Source organism: Equus caballus, chromosome 16, assembly GCF_041296265.1.
Source record: "Equus caballus isolate H_3958 breed thoroughbred chromosome 16, TB-T2T, whole genome shotgun sequence".
Lineage (NCBI taxonomy): Eukaryota > Metazoa > Chordata > Mammalia > Perissodactyla > Equidae > Equus > Equus caballus.
In genome coordinates this window covers 86,385,529-86,402,558 of record NC_091699.1, presented here as the reverse complement: position 1 = coordinate 86,402,558, position 17,030 = coordinate 86,385,529, and the positions used below count along the sequence as shown (strand labels likewise).

The 17,030-nt window shown below is 43.0% G+C and overlaps 1 long non-coding RNA gene across 1 annotated transcript in view; it reads left to right on the top strand.

Moving 5' to 3' along the window:
* The window catches only part of LOC111768428 (uncharacterized), a 39,100-nt gene extending 31,987 nt beyond the window's left edge, over nt 1-7,113 (top strand). Inside the window, exons 4-5 of the long non-coding RNA XR_002800796.2 lie at nt 1,828-2,003; nt 3,682-7,113. This is a non-coding gene — a long non-coding RNA (uncharacterized lncRNA). The remainder of the gene's footprint in view (nt 1-1,827; nt 2,004-3,681) is intronic.
* Nucleotides 7,114-17,030: the final 9,917 nt, after the last annotated feature.

Sequence of the window (17,030 nt, the reverse complement as noted above, 5' to 3'; positions counted from 1 at the left end):
TGTCTGAAAAGAGTTTTGAGTTGCTGAGGAGTCAGTGTCAGGAGGAAGCCCTCTTCTTCCTGCCGTGGCCCTCAGGCTCCGCATGAGTTTCTTCCATAAATTCATGCTGCCCCTTTCAGCCACACCTTCACACCCCTTTGAGGCGGGAACTGCTTTGAGGCCCTGGATCTGATTGTTCCCTGCTCCTGGGGGGCATCTATAATATGGAAGTGGGAAGAAGGGGCCTTCCCCTCGGTTTGGTCTGTCCCTGTTTCAGGGAGATGGGTGGCCTTGCCAAGAGTCTGGTCAGTGACAGCCTTCTTGCTCACAGGCATTTTTTTGTGGCTCAGGCTTGAGTGACCTCTGTTCATTCCACATTGATCAGCAGTTGCCTCTTCACCCTAGAGATCCCAAATTCCAGGGGCTGCTGCTTTGAAACCCAGAGATTTTTCTAAGACTTGGCAGGAATTGTTCTTGACTTTCCTTATGTATCCATTAATTCAATTAGTCCAACACACACACACACACACACACACGCACATACACACTATCTTGGAAGGTAGAGTGTGGCCAGAATGTGCTAGCTACTTTAGGAAATGTAAAAATACAGACTCTTTCCACATTGCTCAGTTTACACTTTTACCTTCACTAAATGTATTTTTCAGACCTAAAATCAGGATATGAGGTGGGGTGCTCAGGGTTTTTTGTTTGCCTTGGTTTTTTTGGGCGATTAGCCCTGAGCTAACATCTGCTGCCAATTCTCCTCTTTTTGCTGAGGAAGACTGGCCCTGAGCTAACATCCGTGCCCATCTTCCTCTACTTTCTATGTGGGAGGCTACCACAGCATGGCTTGACAAGTGGTGCCATGTCCACACCTGGGATCCGAACTGGTGAACCCTGGGCCGTTGAAGCAGAATGTGCACACTTAACCGCTGTGCCACCTGGCTGGCCCCTGTTTGGCTTGGTTTTGAAGTAAAACAATACCCAATCCAAACCTGCTTAAGCAGAAAAAAGAAAAACAAATTTTTGGCTCATTTAACTGAACCATCCAGAGTTAGAGTGGGCTCCAGCACAGCTGGATTTCAGGAATCAAACAGCGTTATATCAGAACTCAGTTTCTCTCCAGTCTCAGCTCTGCCTCTTTTTGTCTTGGCTACAGTCTTTGGTTCATGTGGTAACATGATGGTGGCAACAAGTCTCAAACTCTTTCCTCCTTAAAGTTTAAATCAAATCCAGAAGTGAAGTCAGTGTCTCTCTCTCAAAAGCCCCAGCAGCATCTGATTGGGTCTGGTTGGGTCATGTGACCATTCCTAAACCAATTGCTGTGGCCAGGGAAATGCAGTGTGCTGATTGGCTTAGACTCAAGTTATATGTTCACCCCTGGAGCTGGGCATGAGCTGAACCACCTCCAGCCCCTGGACTGAGTGTGGGAGGGAGTGGTTCCTCACAGGGAGACAGGGTAGTTACCAGCACAGTGGCAAATGGATCGTGGGAGGCAAAAACCGCAGATATTCACAACACCTGCTCTGACCAAGAATTTTTGAATTTCTAGATAGAAAATCAGATTGAGAGAAGTAATACAATGCCAGTGTATTGTCATTTCTGGGACATATTTTTTGTGCAATGACAAGCCTGTCACAGAATATGAATGATTTTTGGTCACTGAACTGCTACCTCAATCCCTCTGGTCTTTATAATTATTTGGTAATATCTCCCAGGGGCAACCAACAGAGAAAAAACAGTGTCTCACCTAGTCTAGATATTGTTGGCAATTTTAAGAGAGATTGTCTTGAAAAGCTTTTTATTGTATGTGCTGAGAACCTATAAATTGCTTTCAACGTTTTCCAGAGAATTGTGAAGTGCTCTGAAGGCTGCCAACAAAATGTCAAGTCAGCCCACTGACAGAGGAAGGAAGAGAAGCCTTTGGAAAAGACTGTGTTGTTTCCCATTAGCTTACGTTCCTGCTGAATCTGAGCAGCTGACCTGAGGAAGGAGGTCGGAAAGGCTAAAGGATGAAATGCTGGGTAAGTCCTTTACTAGTGGCTCCAGTGGGAGAGATGCCACCTCCATCATCGTAATTCTAAGGGAAACACCCATAGCTTCAAAGACATTGGAATGCCTCTCCTTGCAGAGCAAAACTTACAGTGTGAAAACGAGACCTCAGCACAAATTTCTTTGGGCATCTTTTATTAACAGACCCAGGCTGACCAAGTCATTCCCCAAAAGCTCATCCAATTTCCAAGAAGGCAAGCAAAATTATTAATCATGAAATATTCATTATTATTATTGCACATATTTTAGAGTGAACACAGAACAGGGAAATTGTGCCAGGACAGTGATCACGACAGTGAACTATCTAAAACAAATAAACAGTGTTAGGGAGAGAACCATGCTGCATAGACCGTAAAGCTGGACAGTGGAGAAACGGACACAGGTGAGTCAAAGCCATTCAGTCCAAGAGCATCTGGCTCTTCCTGCTCCCGTGGGTCCATGGTTTAGGACGTGCAGCTCTCAGCCCCTCCCTCAGCACGGTCAGTTGGAGAAAGTTGAGAGGGCAAAGGCTTTTGGCGGTTGTCTCAGAGTGCCCACAACCATGTTATGGCTAGATCTAGATTGGGTCACAAGTGTGGAAGAGAACCCGGAAGTAGAGGAAGGCGGGTTTAGAAAGAAAAAGTGGCTCCTTATTAGCTGGTCTATGCCACAAATGAGCAAAGAAAGCTCCTGGAGATAAGGTGGCATTCCAGCTACACAAATGGGGAAGAAGACTTCCAAGAAATAAATGGCCTCCGCCCCACCCCCTACTTATCTTTAGCACTTTGGGATCAGTATGGTAAGGATGTATTTGGTTTCAAACTAATGGGAAAAAAAGAACTATCTAAAACAAATAATGATTTATGTACCTAAAATGTCCAAAGGTAGAAAGGGCAGCTTTCAGGCACAGTCTGAGCAGGGTGCTGGCTCCATTTCTCTGACTTTCTTTCTGCTCTGCCGTGTTGTAGGTCGACTCATTCCCAGACTGGCTTGCCTTAGAGTTCAAGATGGCTGCCGCTCTTCTAGGCTTCACATCCACACACTGCTTTATCCAGAGCAAGAGAGCTTCTCTTTTTATATCCATCAAAAGTCTTGAGTTTTATTCTAATTGGACCATCACTCTGGTGAAGAGGAGGCGGTTATGCTGAGTGATTTAGGACTTTGGGGCCAATGTCAGGAATGGGGGTGGTAGATCAATCTCGCTCAGACCTCGTGCCTGCTACACAGTGGGGGTGGTGAGGGATGCTGGGGAAAGGGGTGGCCAAGAATGTCCTCTGCAGGGCCGGTTATATTCTCACCACGGCAAAGGTCAAGTGCATCCATGCTATGGTGAGTGTGTGGAAGAGAAGAAAACACATTTACACCGAGAATACACATCCGGGGCCACAGCTGCACTGGATATGGTATTGCAATGGAAATGCCGTGCAATTCACTGCCCATCATTCTTTTTGAAACTAATGAATTGTCTTATAAATATAGTGCTAGGAGCTTCATGTTAAATAGTTGGTCCAAATGTAGCACTTATAAATGTGCTGCTTGCTTAAGGCAAGGTATTACTTGAGATGTAACAGTGTTTGCCAAGTGACTGAATGCTTAAAGTGAGTAACAAAAGTTTACTATGATTTGAAGTATTTAAATAAATAACATTTTCTTTCTTTCTTTTTTCCGCAGAAATACACCATTTTCAGCAAAGGCAATGATTACAGAGTCATCTGCTCTATGATGTTTCCATAGCCTTGTCACAGTGGTAGATAGATAGACAGACAGACAGATAGAAAGATAGATAGATAAGGTAAATTCTCTGTCTTTACCATATTTTTCCCAAGGATCTTGACAGACATAGGCTTCTGGTTGCTTCCTTCTCCGTGGGACGCGAAAGAGTTGATGCCAGCTATTCACCCACCCAAACTAGAACCTGGCATCTCTCTCTGTAAAACTAATTTGAAACCAGCATGTTTTCCTCACTTTCTATCTTTATTGCAATTTAACTCAGGTAGGGCAACTCGTTGCAACAGCCCCAGCAGAAGCAACAGAGGACTCATGACTCCTGCCCGTACTCCTTTAGGGGATGGCGAAACTCAGGGCGGACCTTTCCTCTTGTGTGTGGAGAGAGGGGCTTCCCTTGTGTGTCCAAGGGATCAAGGTGAGAGGAGTTTGAGGTGGTGTTGGACTTTTAAGCCCCTTTGGAATGTGTAAGAGTTTCATTTTTCTTGATGTTGGGATGTAATCATTGACATGAGCAAAATAACACATCTGGAGAGACAGGACTGAGCCGCCTGCTGGGGCCAGAACAGTGCGACAGATCACCCAGACTGTGTAGTTTGACAGTTTTAGCTTTGGGTCTTGTCAAGGACATGGCTGCTTTTTTCTGGTCTGTGGAAGGGCTCCACGGAGGCATCTGGGATCCCAAATCTGTCCCCCACTGGTCTGTTTCAGGGGCTGAAATGTCATTTAAAATTGAAAACTTTTTATTCTTCTTGTGAGACATGCGTGCCCCATTCAACTCAAGACATATTTTCATTCTTTGGTGCAAGAACTCTCCTTCATTTATTTTATTTCCTTTTTCCCCCAAGCCCACTCCAGTTCCCTTATTCCATAGAAGCCTATTCAAGAATATTTTGTATGCAGCAATTCAATCCACCTTCCACATGTTTATTCAGATAAGTCTATTCTTAAAAATATATAATGCAGTATGTTTTAATTTATGTAAATAGCTCTGTGCTATAAACCTCATTTTGTTGTTTACTTTTTCTACTCAATATGTTTTTTAGATTTATCCATGTTGCTGTATTAAAATCAAATCCATTACCTCCTCCTCCCACATAGAATTCTATCATAGACAAATCCCACAATTATTTATCCAGAGGGACAACTAGATTGCTTTTTTCTCTTTGCTATCATAAAGAGCACAGTAATAAACATCCTTGCATGTTTCTCCTTGTCCTTGGACTTGTGTAAGTGTTTCTTCCAGATAAGTACCAAGGTGTGGGGCTGCTTCTTGTCACTCAGACCTGCCAGATTGCCCTCAAACGCAGCAACACCAGTTACTTCTCCCAGCCAGGCCCTAGATAGTAATTGTTTCATTTTTGTCAATAATATTTTGGTGTTTTATCATGGCATCAACTCTTGTGTCCCACTGAAAGGGAGGCAACCAGCAGCCTGTGGCTGTCGAGATCACTGGGTAAAACATGGAGTTTTCTTATTTTAATGTGCAATTCTCTGATTACCTGCGAGATTGAGAATTTCTTCATAAACTCATCAGCAATTTGGGATTCCATTCCTGTGATTTGTCCATATCGTTTGTCTGTTTGTCTATATATTTGTCTTTCTATGCTGATATGATAAAGAAAATAAAGGAGAAGGGTATGTGTGTAAACCACAATTTGTTTAACCACTGTCCTATTGACATGTGTCATTTCCAGTTTGGGATAAACCAGCAGGTTGGTTTATTATTTGAAAATCCTCTCAATATAATTCACCATAGTAACAGACTAACACAGAAAGAAATTATTCATCTCAATAGATACAGAAAAAAATTTGATAAAATACAACAATACATGATGAAAACACTCGGAAGACTGGGAATACATAGAATTTCCCCAAGCTGATAGAGCATTTATGAAAATCCTGCAGTTCATTTCATACTCAATGGTAAAAGATTGATTTCCCCCTGTTTGGGAAACAAGGAAAGCATGACCACTTTCATCCCATCTATTTAACATCATGCTGGAAGTCATAGCTGGTGCAATAAGGCAGGAAAAAGAAATAAGAGGCATGTGGGTTGGGAAAGAAGATGTAAAACTGTCTTTATTCACAGATGACATAATTATCTCCGTAGAGAATCTTAATAAATGTTTAAAAAGGCTGTTACACTACTAAGTGATTTTACAGGCTTGTAGGCCACAATGTCAATGTACAAAAATAAATTGTATTTCTATATATGGGCAACAAAAGCATCAGAATTGAAATTAAAAATGCCATTGAAAATAGCTTTGAAAATACAAAATCATTTAGGGAAAATATAAAATATCGAGGGGAAAATTTTTAAAATACACACAAATTTTGTATATATTGAATATATTTTCAGTATACTGAAAAATTATTGCTGCAAAAAATTTTAAAAGACTTGGGAGACTCTGGATTCTAGTTCTGTGGGAAAGGGGCTTAGAAGTCGCCATTCTGTTCCAACAACAAGGAAAAGCCTGAACTAACTGAAAAATCAACAACTCTTCTTGGATTCGTAAGAGGAGGGGAGGACATGGGGCAGACCACTGCTCCTAAGACTGAAAGGACAGGTGGATGCGGGGAGTCACGGCTTACTGGAGCACAGACTCGCCAGTGGAAACCACCAAGGGGACCAGGGCCTGGCGTGGGAAACCTGAACTGGGACTGACTAATTGCTGGAGATTCAGTATGGAAAAGTCTGAGAGTTGAAAACTCCAGGGGAGCCCAGTCATAGGGGGCCCCCAAAATATTGTGAGATTTACTTCCAGGAGCTTGACCAACTTCCCACAGGCAATATCGGAGAAAAATGGCCCTGTGCGTCCAGGAGGAGCAGGGGAAAAGGAAGCGTTTTGAAATAGGCCAGAATGCTCTGTTGTTCTTAACAAGGCCTGCCCTCAGGAGAAACTAGTTAATCAGAGCCTAACCTTCGAGGGAGTTACAGAGTCTAACTGACTTGTGGGAAGGGAAATAACCAAATCCAGCCAGTTCCAGCCATTCTGTTCCACTCAAAGGGGGAGGAAAATACTGAGAAACTCTTGTGAAGTTCACAGTCCAGAGACACAAACTCACTAAAAGACTGAGCCCCAGTCACAGGACTAGAGCGCTTCCCCTCCCCACACCCCCCCCCCCCACCACATCACTAAAGGCCTATTTACTGGAGTTCCTTTGACCCAGTGCATCACATCCAGCTGTCAAGAAAAAACCACAAGGCATACCAAAAGGCAAAAAACACAATTTGAAGAGACAGCAAGCATCAGAACCAGACATGGCAGGGATGTTGGAATTATCAGACGAGGAATTTAAAACAACTATGATTAATATGCTAAGGACTCTAATGGATAAAGCAGACAGCATGAAAGAACAAATGGGCAATGTAAACAGAGAGATGGAAATCCTAAGAAGGAACCAAAATGAAATGCTAGAGATAAAAACACTGTAATAGAAATGAAGAATGCCTTTGATGGGCTTATTAGTAGACTGGACACAGCTGGGGAAAGAATCTCTGAGCGAGAGGATCTGTCAGTAGAATCCCTCAAAACCAAAAAGCAAAGAGAACAAAGACTGGAAAGAACAGAACAATATCCAAGGACTGTGGGACAGCTACGAAAGGTGTAAGATACATGTGAAGGAGAAGAAAGATAGAAGGGAACAGAAAAAATATTTGAAACAATAATGACTAGAATTTCCCCCAAATTAATGTCAGACAGCAAACCACAGCTCCGGGAAGCTCAGAGAACACCAGGCAGGATAAACACCAAAAAACTACACATAGGCATATCATTTTCAAACTACAGAAAATCAGAGATAATGAAAAAATCCTGAAAGAACCCAGAGGCAAAAAATCTTACCTATAGAGGAACAGAGATGAAGAGTTACATCTGACTTCTCAGGAATCATGAAAGCAAGAAGAGAGTGGAGTGAAATACTTAAAGTATTGAGAGGAAAAAACCCACCAACCTAGAATTCTGTATCCTGTAAAATTACCCTTTAAAAGTGAAGGAGAAATGGAAGTCTTTCTCAGACAAAGAAAAATTCAAAGAATTTGTTGCCAGTAGACCTACCCTGCAAGAAATAGTAAAAAGTGCTTTAAAGAGAAGGAAAATAATATAGAGCAGTAACTTGGATTTACATATAGTGTGGAAGAGCATTAAAGAAGGAATAAGTGAAAGTAAAATAAAACTTTTATTTTTCTTATTCTTAATTGATCTAGTAGATAACAGTTTGTCAAAATAATAATACCACCAATGTATTTGATTATGTATGCTTATGTGTATATCTTATGCATGCTTTAAAAAAGACTTGAGAAATGGAGCAATATACTATGTTTGTGAATTTGATGACTCAATCTTGTTAAGATGTCAGTTGTCCTCAGACTGATCTATGGATCCAAAGCAATCCCAATCGAAGTCCTAGCAGGGTCTTTACAGCTTCTTTCAGAAGCTGAGTCTACAATTTTTATAGAAATGCAAGGAATCTAGAATAGCCAAAGCCACCTTTACAGAGAAAACAGCAGGGGAAGACTCATCGGACCTAACTTCCAGACTTACTACATAAAGCTACAGTGATCAAGGTCGTGTGCATTTGGCGTAAGGGTAAACACATAACTCAATGGAATAGAAGGAAGAGTCCAGAAATAGACCCATGCATAGATGCTCAATTGATTTTCAACAAAGGCGCTACGATAATTCAATGGAGAAAGGCCAGTCTTGCAACAAATGGAGTGGAACCAATTGTATACTCATATGGGGACACAAATGAACTTTGATCCTGACCTCATAGCATATACAAAATTTAACCCCAAATGCATCATACTATAATATAAAAGTTAATCTATAAAATTCCTAGAAGTAAGCATAGGAAAAAATGTTTGTAACCTTACCTTAGATAAAGATTTCTTAGATAAAACACAAAAAGCAGAAACTATAACAGAAAAAATGTGATTAGACTCCATGAAAATAAAAAACGTTTGTCTTTTGGAAGATCCTGTTAAGAAGATGAAAATGCAGGTCTCAGACTGGGGAAAATATTTGTCAACCATATATAGGATTAAAGAACTCTTAAAACTCAATATTGAGAATACAAACAACTCAATTTTTAAAAAATGGGCAAAGATTTGATGACTCTTTACCAAAGAAGACAAAGGAATGGCAAATAAGCATATGAAAATATGCTTAACATCATTCGTTATAAAGGAAATCCAAATTAAAACCTCAATTAAAACCACTCACACACATGAGCATGGCTAGATTCAAAAAGACTGACAACACTAAGCGTCAGAGAGAATGTGGAACAACCGGAACTCTTGTAAATTGCTGATGCGAGAGCAAAGTGGTACAGCCACATTGGAAACCAGTTTGGTGGTGTCTTATAAAATTAGACGTACATCTACTGTATGACCCAGCCATCCCAATTCTAGATATTTACCCTAGAGAAATGAAAACATATTCCACATAAAGATTGGGGAATGAAAGTTCATAGCAGCTTTATTCAAAATAAAATAAAAACTGGAAACAAGGCAAATATCCATTAACAGGTGAATAAATAAATTGCGGTATATTTATACAATGGTCTACTACTCAGCAATAATAAAAAAGCAACAACCGAATCATAGATGCGGGAACAAAGCTGAATTTTGAAAGCATATGGTGAGCAGACCCCAAAGACTATATACTTCCATTTTATGACGTTCTAGAAAGAGCCAAACCACAGTGGCAGGATGCAGATCAGTGGTTGCCTGAAGCCAGGAACTTTTGGGATGCAGAAGAGAACTTTTTGGGAGGATAAAAATATTCTGTATCTTGACCGTGGTGTTAGTTACAAGATTGTATACTTTTGTCAAAACTTATGTGCACTTAAAATGGGTGAATTTGTGTAAGTTAGACTTCAGTGAATCTGATTTTAAAAGTTGTGGAGGTGTTTCTTGTGCTGATTACGTTTCCATGTTGTTGCCCAGTGCCCGAGGGCCTAGAGAGGGTAGCAGCCTGGGCTGCAGAGTGTCGCAGCTTTGTGGGAGACACCCATTTCCTCTAGCAGATCACAGAAATGTGGTGTCACATTTCTTTCTGCTGGAGCCCACATCGGTACCCTGGGGTCCACATTTGGCTGCACAGATGGAACTCCCAATTTCCATCCGATGAAGAAGTGGCGGGCCCAAGAGAAGTTTAAGGAAGTGAAAGGAAAGACATCATGGTTTCCTGCCGAGGGGAGAGAACAGGGGCTGGGAGTCGGGGCAGGGCAGTCCCTGCTGGAGCCTCTTGCTGATTCTCTGATGTGGGGCTTTTCCTCTGCAGATGAACTGACAGAGTCAGTTTCCCTGGGCCCGGCCCTTGTTATCCACCAGGGCGACAGTGGGGACTCCCATTTGTCCCTCATTTCCAGGTTCATGTGGCCTAGGAGGAAGAGCAGACACGGGCATAGGTAATTATCATAATGCATAATAGAAAGATGTATTCAGGGGAGCATGGGGGCTGGGACTCCTGAACCCCACCACTTTCACCTGTTAAATGTGGGTAATGACAGTGGCAACCTCCCAAGATCATCTCGAGGAATTAACGAAATATCAAAAACTGCATTTTCAAACTATACAAGTTGCGTAATGCATAGGATGTTTCTCATCTCTAGAGGCCCTGGCTGGCTTTAGGCTCATCTTTATCAAATAAAGTATGGTGTGTGTCTGAATAAACTAATAAAATAATAGCTACCAGGTGCTGCGCAAATAGTGCACGATTTAATCCTTATAAACATCATGCAGGATCTGTACCATTAGCCCCATTTTCCCCAGGGGAAAAGCGAGGCTCCTAAGAGTTATAGGCTTGACAAAAGTCACCCAGCCAGTGAGCAGTGGCTCTGGGGAAAGATGGAGGGAAGGGAAGGATCCATGTCTTTTTTTTCTCTTAGACTCACCCTGGCTTGGTTATCCTTGTGTTGTCATCAAGGATCACAAACCCAAATGCCTACGGGAGCCAGGTAGGTAGCGTGGAAGAGGGAGAGGCTGGGTGTCAGACTGAGGGTGAGGCGTGCAGAGCTGAGGGGCGGGAACAGAGTCTGAGGAACCAGTAGCTCCTCCACTCAGCCAAGGTTGCCCAACAGGAGTGCCAGCTCCACGTGGGGCACCCCCGAGTTTGCAAGAGAAGCAGAAATCTGAATGTAGAAGTAAACACGAAATATCCTGATTTTTAATTGTTAAGTAGGTTTGATGAACAAACATTTCATCTGGGTGTAACTAAACCCATTGTGGGTTAAATTTGGCCCCAAAGTTTGCAACATCTGATCTGTATAATTCTCTTTAAATGTAAGATTAAGAACCAAAAAAGGAATTTTTGCCATTGGCTAAATTCAAAGATTCGGCATATTGCACTGGAGTTTTGGATGACATGCTACTTTAAACCTTCTTGGCTGCTGCATTAGTCAGGGTTTTCCAGAGAAACAGAATCAGTAGGATATACATATATATACATATATATATGGAGAGAGAGAGATTTATTTTAAGGAACAGGCTCACGTGATTATGGAGACCCAGGAAAAAGCCAATTTTGCAGTTCCAGTGTGAAGGCCTTCTGCTGGCCGAATGGGCTTGTGGGAGGTCAGTCTTTGTTATAATCAGGCCTTCAACTGATTGGATGAGGCACACCCATATTATGGAGGACATTACACTTTACTCAAAGTCTACTGATTTAAACGTTGATCTCCTCCAAAGTCACTGTCACAGAAACATCCAGAGTAATCTTTGACCAAATATCTGAGCACTGTGGCCCAGCCAAGATGACACAGAAAATTAAGCATCACAGGTGGTTATGTGGCTGATGGAGAGGCCGTTTTGACAGATAGGGCTGGGCTGCTTTGGGGTGTGGAGCAGTGATTGTCTGGGCTGTGATGGGCTATCTTGCATTTGGGGAATATGTTCCACACGAGCTGTCTCTAGAACAGAGCCCAGCAAAACACCCAGGGAACTGGGAAATGGGGGCAGCAGCCTGTCTTCCAGACTCTGCAGCCCTAATTCAGTAACTTTCAAGGGAAAGGCTGAAGTCAGGCCATTGGCTGCTGCTCGGAACAACTTCATTTCTCAGTCCAGGCCTCTGGGGGAAAGCCAGGAAGCTGAAGAAATTGAAGGCTGGAACTTCTGAGCCAGGGAATGAAGATTTTACCCGGCCGCAGGGCTGTGGGTAATGTTTGGTGAACGGACAGAATGCCTGGATTTGCACGCACATTTATAGGCCAAAGAATCCTTCATTTATTAATTCAGGCTCCAAAGGGAAAAAGCGGCTGCGTGGAGAGTCACAATGGTGTGGAGAGGCAAGTTACAGGGCCAGATTTGGACCCAATCACCGGCGCTCAGAATCGGAGCTTTGCCCTACGTGCAGTGTGTCGGTGACTCTGCAAGATCCGGGTCAGGGGCCTGTGCTGAGGAGCTGGAGATCAGCTTCTAGCCCCTGCCGGTTCCTTAGGGGTTGGGGCCGTGGAGCAACCACTCTGGCCCTCGGCATCCTCATCTCGTAAATAGGAGCGTCTCCTGGATGAGCCTGTCTTGCTACATTTTCGGCGGCATCCTCTTTGATTGACTTTTCCTCTGTCAATCATTTTGTAATATCATAGTTTACAGAGAGATTTAAGCGGTAATTCAGTCTTTCCTCTCGCACGGTTGATCCCAATTTTCTTTTTATTATTGACAGTTTTAGAAACATTTATTTTTGTTTAACAATTTATTTTTGGGAATGTCATGTAAATTTTTAAGGTGGTTGTCACACGTGGGAAACCTTCAATCAAATTTCTTTTATATGTGTCTCATCTAATGACATATGTGCTTAAATATTTGTGTAAAACATCACAAAATTGGACAGTTTGCTCCTTTATGTAATTTCTACATTCTTTGAGGCTTTTTCTATCTTGTCTTCTTTAATATTTCAAAGATTTTTTACTAAATCAAATTGATGTGTCCTTAGAGGAATTAACTAAAACATCCTTAAAATGTTTAAAAATAGGCAAAAGCAGAAAAACAAAAGGAAGCTTTAAAGAATCTGTGCAGGTTGCATTGAATATGAAGAACCCCATGTGTGATGAGTATGTGTTTCCCAAAGATGCATGCTTAGGGGATTGCCTCCCTTGGTCAGCTGAGGCTTCCTTGTGGGGAGAAGCCATATAGCCGAATCATGCTGTGTGTTCCAGCCCAAGTCCTTCCGAAGCTTCAACAGGCTAGGGAATTGGGTTTCTGTTACTTAACGCCTGCCCACCTGCTTTGGTGCCATAGAAATGGTATTGAGAGGGCAAGCAAAACAGTTTGCAACAGGGTCCTGTTTCCCTGGCTTCTGTATGGAAAAATGATGCTTCTCCTTACTAACTGGTAAACTTTGTTGTCATGGAAACCATAAATATTGCACTGAATGTTTCCCTCTTTTTGCTTTGGACACTGGGAAGCTCCTATTAAACCATGTGACCTTAGCAAGAGTGAAGGACAGTGTGATGTACATTTTTAGGAATTCTGGCTTCAGTGTTTTATTCTAATTGTCGATAACCAGTTTCTCTTTTTTGTCTATTGCATATAGATTTGAAAGGCATCACAAACCCAATTTGGAAAAATAATAGAGGTATAAATAAAAGAAAGGTGATGGTTTGGAGGAAGAATGGCTGAGATCAAGTTGAGCAAGAGGGGCTATGAATCAAAAAGCTGAGATGGGAGGGGAATGGGTCGTGAATATTGACGAAATGTGGGGAATGGCATGGGGGCTGGACTAGGAGATTACAGATGGGATCAAGATTTGAGGGGGTATTAGCAAACACAGCAGCCAGGCCCCAGGACAGTCTAATCCCCACAGCTTATTTAGTCAGCAGTTTTTCTTTGTCTGGGCATTTAAAAGATTTTTCTCTTTATCTTTTCACTATGACGTCTACTTTTGGATTAATTTGTGTTTATCCTGCTTTGTGCTCAGAGAAAACTTTGTTTTTTTTTTTTTTCCTGAGGAAGATTAGCCCTGAGCTAACATCTGTGCCCGTCTTCTTCTACTTTGTATGTGGGTTCCTGCCACAGCATGGCTGACAAGTGGTGTAGGCCCACGACCAGGATCCGAACCCACGAACCCGGGCTGCCAAAGTGGAGTGTGATGAACCTTTAACCACTACACCACGGGGCCAGCCCCATGGAGCAAACTTTTAATTTGAGAACTTATGTCTCTCTTAAATCCTGGAAATATTCTACTTTTATCTCTCAAATATTTCTTCTTCACTGTCTTCCATGTGTCTTAACTGCCTTTCTGATAATTATTTCAATTATGGCTATCCTCTAGGTCATTTCCCCAGAGTCACTTCTCATACTGTGGCCAGACTGGAGTGCACCTCACCTACTGAGTTTATTCAGTAGCTATATATCTAGTTTTCAAGATTTCTAATTAGTTTTTAATAGTTTGCTGTCATTTTAATTTCTGCCTGATTTTGTCTCATAATTTCTGTCCCTTTTATTGATGGTATTTCTTCTTGCTGAGGATCTCAGACATATTTATTTAAAGTCATTGTCAGACTGTCTATAATTGTATTTTCACCTGGAGTGAATTCACGTTGATTACTTATTAGTTTATTTTGCTTCCTGTCTTTCGTTGCATTTCATTTTCTCATGGGTTTGGAATTTTCGTTTGTAGGCTCATCCTAAGAGGGAGGTCCTGTCCCACAACCCGTTCCACACACACACACTATTTCAGTTATGATGCATTTGACTTCATGTAAGAGGAAATCCAACCAACACTGGTTAAACCACAAGAAAGGTATTATTTACTATACAAGTATACAGAGTCTAGGTGGCCCAGGGTTCACTGAGTGGTCCAACAACGTCAGGGTTCCACGTCAGCATCTTTCCTTCTCAACAGCTGGAAGAGGCTGTCTCAGCTTCAGTCATCCTGTCATTGCACAATGACATCTCAGGTGAGATGGGAGATGCAGGCTGAAAACAGCAGCTTTTTCCCTACAAACACTTTATATGGGAGAAAACCTTTCCCAGAAGCCCTGAGCAGTAGGCATGATTTGGGTCCTTCTCGGGGTGTTGAACAGACGTACTCCTATTTTCTCTGCAAGAATAAAACTCTCAGACCGAAGGACAGTAGTGCCAGCTTCTACTCACCACTCTGCATCTCTCTTCCATTTCACGTCCACAGATGCGGTCATCTTGATTTTGAACCTGGCTATGATTTTAGCAGTTTCTTTTTATATTTCATCTGTCATTACTATGTGCTCAGAGTGGAGGAAAGGAAGGGACTTCAAATCATGTACTTGAAATGCTATCTGGATCCAAGTCTCATTCTCCTTTCTGTTTTAAATTATGGGATGTGAGTCATGTGTTGGGTAAATGATCAAACTCACACAACTACCTTGGTTTGAAGGGTGTGGCCCAGCTTGGGAAGGAGACGGCCACCTTTTATAACCCTCATGGATGTGTGAGGCACAGGAGAAGCTCAGAATAATGATACAAATGCCAACAAGCACATTCTCAACTTAAAAGGACACACCTGCACGTCCAGGTGATTAACAATGATTAACACCAGGCAGAGTTTGTAGCCCAGATATACTCTCCACATGAATTTGAACTCTGAAATCAACCTCCAATGCCACGAATTTTTGTTATTTAAACCTTGAATTAGCTACACCATGGCGGCTGTGGTGAAGATCGATGTTTAGTCTTGGTTAATCTTCACGTTAATTACCTGGAGCGTGATTTACGACTTGGAAAGGGGTAGGATATCAACACCTTGACCCATATAGCCTTTTCACCTGCCCAGTGGGATCTTCGTATCCACCCCTGAGGCATGGGGTGGAGGGTGCAGGAGGGCCTTTGCTGTGTCTCTCCCACAGGAGGATGCATGTTACAGGTAAGTTACAGCAGCAGGCACAGCCCGCTTAGCGTCACCTGCCCCCATTTGGTCATCGCTGGCTTTTCTAGACTGGTGGGACCAGTTTTGGAGCAGAGATGGGGCTGTTTCAGAGACATTGTTTCAAAAGCTTTGTTTTCAGAATTCATTTCCCCTCTTTTGTTCAAAGGAAAGAGAAACTTTGTACAGGTTACTTACTAGCAGTTTATCGAAGGACATTGAAGTTCAGCATTGAAGACCTTGTTTTCAGAATCTTTTTCTTCCCACTTTTTTTTTTTTTCAAAGGCAAAAAGTTAGTTCTATACAGTTCACTATAGGAGTTTTTCTACGGGATTTGAGGGCGCTTCTGATAGGGTGGGCTGAAGCCTACATTGACAGAGTTTTTCTAGCTCCTGGGCTGCTGCTGCTTAAGCAGAAAGGGGCTTTGGCCTGTGGCTTCTGGCTGCAGCTGCCATCTCACTACCCCGTCCTCACAGTCTGGGGTCCAGCTTTCCAGCTGCTCAGTTTCCGGCCGTTGCTCAGGCCCCATCTCAGCCTCTGGCCACTTCCACCTTCATGTCCATGTCCGTGCCACCCGCTGGCCTGGTTTGGGGCTGGCCAGGGGCTGCCTGAACCCCACAGCTCCTTGGTGAGCGCTCGGCACGCCCCACCCCACCTCCTCGCCCCGTCAGCTGAGACGGAGGCCTTTGAAGCCAGTGCTGTGGGCCCAGGCCCCTTCCGCTGAGTTGAGCTGCAGCTCAAGTCTACATCTCCTGCAGCAGCACACTGTCTCTGACCCTTCACATTTTCCTTGCCCACTTTTAAGGAGCCATTGCTGTGTGCAGCCCCTCAGCCGCTGCCCAGGGGAGGGGATGGTTGTGCTAATTGCATGTAAATGATCAAGCTCCACAGATGGTGGGAAAAGCAAACCAACAGTTTACTTCGCTTTAAGGATGCAGGTACAACAGTGTAGGAAGTGGGCATATCAGGGCTATGCAACCGTGGGCAGGGTCTCTGCCACGTCGGTTTAGGGAGCCTGCTACAGTCTAGAGCAGGGGTTTGCAAAATATGTCCCATGGGCCAAAGGTAGCCTGCCCCCATTCTTGTACGTTGTTGGAACACAGCCACACTTGTTCGTTTGTTTACATATTGTCTATCGCTACTTTCACACCTAAGTCAGGTAGTTGCAACAGAGGTCGTACAGCCTGTAAAGCCCAAAGTATTTACTATCCGACCTTTGCAGCAGAAGTCTGTCAACCCCTGGTCTCCAGTCTTTTGAGGGGAAGAAACTTAAGACTTCTGACAAAGCCCTGAGAGATGCAGGACGCCTTCTTGGAGTCTGTCCGGCAGCCCTTATAGCTGTTCTGAGTGTGTGAGGTAGGAGTGATGCTCATCACGGACCAAGATACGTACAAGTGCATTTAACTGCTCCCATGTACCACCGCCTGAGTGAGGTTCATAGCTGACGTG